Below are 2,835 nucleotides of genomic sequence, written 5' to 3' on the forward strand. Positions count from 1 at the left end.
GAAATCAATGATATTGTTCTGTAGTTTCCGCACTCAGTTGGGTCACCTTTCTTTGGAATGGGAACAAATATAGATCTCTTCCAGTCAGTTGGCCACGTGATTGTTCTCCAGATTTCTTGGCACAACTTGGTGAGCACATCCAGGGCAGTTATCATAGCAACCCACAAATTATCTCAGTACAGCAAACTGACAGGCAAGAGCTGTACCAATTAGAACAAGTTCTCTCCAAACAAAACAAACTACCAATTTGGTTTGTGTCTCTAATAGCAACTTAGTCTTCACTAACTTTTAGTCACAAAGACCCACCTACTGGTTCCTGATTGGTTTCCACAATAGGCTTCCAGCCCACAACTGATTACTAATTAAATAAAAATGATCAATCAGCTTAACCCTTCCAGAATTCAACTGCTTCAGATAGGAGCTCCAACAGGAAACTCTTGGGCAAGACCCAGCCAACTTTTAATCACAAAGCCTGCCCACCAGCTTCTAATTGCTTTCTACAAAAGGCTTCTAAACCACAACTGATTGTTAATTAGATCAAAATGACCATCAGCTTACCCTTTCCAGAATACAACTGCTTCAGACATGAGTTCAGACCATAGCATCTATTATTCTTTCTATTACCCTCCCCAATTTCAAATACACATTTTCCCATTGTACCTTTCTCTGCCATTGATCTGGGCTCAGTCAGGCGAGAGGTCTTATAGACTTTTGAACACCTCTACAAGACTAGACCAGATAGGTAAACATTAATGACTAGTAAAAAATGTTGGAGGCTCAAATCCACTCAGAGGCACCTCAGAAGACACGCCTGGTGATCTACTTCTGAAAGATCACAGCCATAAAAACTCCATGGAGCTGTTCGACTCTCTATGTTGTTGTTGTTGTTGTTATGTGCCATCGAGTCCCCTGCGACTCATAGCGACCCTATGTACAACAGCCCTAAACTCTGCTCTGTCCTGTGCCAATCGCACTGTCTCTGACACTCCCATCCCAATTATCCCAGTCACTGAATCAATCCACCTCATAGAGGGCCTTCCTCTCCTGCACTGTCCCTCCACCCTCCCAAGCATGATGTCCCTCTCTAAGGACCGGTCTCTCCTCACAACATGTCCAAAGTATATTAGATGGAGCCTCAGAATCCTTGCCTCCAAGGAGCCACCCGGTTTAACCCACAGCGACTAATAAGTAGCAGGGCTGTAGTATCTCAGCAAACTTTTTGGTGCACGTTGCTGAAAGGCTCCCTATCTGCTCATGGATGTACACCCTACTAGAAAAGGACTAGGGAGCAGAATGTGGCCTCAACATGACCTCACTGGCTGGCAGCCCTTCTGCTGGACCAACAGAGGTAGACAGTGTATGCCAGATGCCCCTTCAATGTGTAAAAGGATGACACAGCTGAGCAGAGCGGAGCAGAGCCCAGGTTTTGAGTTGCTTGGGGTTTAATTTGAGAGGAATATACTTAAAGAGATGTGTGAGGCACCTAAGAGTGGGGAAGCAGGGTTCAGAAATGTGGGTATGTGGGGTATATGTTTATGTGGTAGAAAGAGGGAAACAGAAGGGCCTTAGCAAGGAGGGATGGACAGACAGGAGGATAGGAGAAGTTTATCAGAGAAAAACACCCCTTAGGAAGGAAGGATAAAGTAGGGATCCGTAGCGATTGGAACTAGAAGAGACAGAGAAATGTATACCACCTGAACTGGAGTAGGCTCCAACCTCCAGGAAGGGCCATGCATGTCTTTTAAAAAGCACTGACTCATTATGGTATCTAAGTTTATAATTTGGGAAAAGCTTTTTAATGCCTATTATTGTCTTAATTCAAAGTACTGAGGATAAACCCTTGTCAGGGGCCCAACAAGAACATAAGCCAAATATCCAGATGTCTCTAAACCCTACTTAGCCTTTAAAAGCCCAGTTAGTTTTCATATAAAACTGAAGCTCTGGAGTTACCAGCTCCACCCTGCACAGCTTCATTGGGCCTACACACGCAAGGCCTCAGACAGCCTCTCGTCGCTGGGCAAGCTTAGCCAACCTCTGAATTACCATCTGGGCCTATCCACCTTCTGAACAGAGCTTCTTCAGTGGCCCATTTCACCAACACCCCATGGGCTGGGCATTCTGGAGTGTGCCTACTAAAAATCTTCTCTTTCTGTCTTTCTCAATCCTGTCTCTTCCACTCCAGGGGTCTGGGCAAGTCAGGAGTGTTTCTGGGTTCCTCTGTTTTATGGCCCAATGCTTTAGATGCAAAAGGAGAGGGGTCTCTCCCTGACCTTGACAATGGACAGCCCAGTCACACCTGAATGGATTCAAAAGGCTGTTCGGATCAGTTTACCGAGCTGGTATGGGATGTACTCCCTGTCTGTGGTTTCCCCAGTGATATTCAGTGCATATGATGGGGACCTCAAGGAGAACACATTCCAATTTTAAAGTAAACTTACAACTGCCTCATATGTAAGAATTTCCTTCAGAAGAGGAAAGTTACCTACTTTTTTTATTTTATTAATTTTAATGAACACTTACAGAGATTTTGGATTTTCATTTATTCACTGTTGCACTTTTTTTCTTTACCCCCACCCCCAGTTTGCTCCTCTCTTTGAAAAATAAAAGATAAACTTTTTTGTTGTTATACAATCCCCCCGCCCCCAATGCACTCTGCTATGCAACCTTAATTCTGGATTCCTGTGATAATCATAATATGCTATCATATATCACTTTTAAACTGTTCTCTCCCTCATCTGTTTCAATTCAGTATACATAATCTATCCAGTTTTTCTCAATCTTACCCCAACCCTGATGTCAGTCACTTTCTACAACAATGGCACCATGCAGTATTTG

This window comes from Elephantulus edwardii, unplaced genomic scaffold, assembly GCF_000299155.1.
Source record: "Elephantulus edwardii isolate Elephantulus edwardi_28Jun2011 unplaced genomic scaffold, EleEdw1.0 scaffold00075, whole genome shotgun sequence".
Classification (NCBI taxonomy): Eukaryota; Metazoa; Chordata; class Mammalia; order Macroscelidea; family Macroscelididae; genus Elephantulus; species Elephantulus edwardii.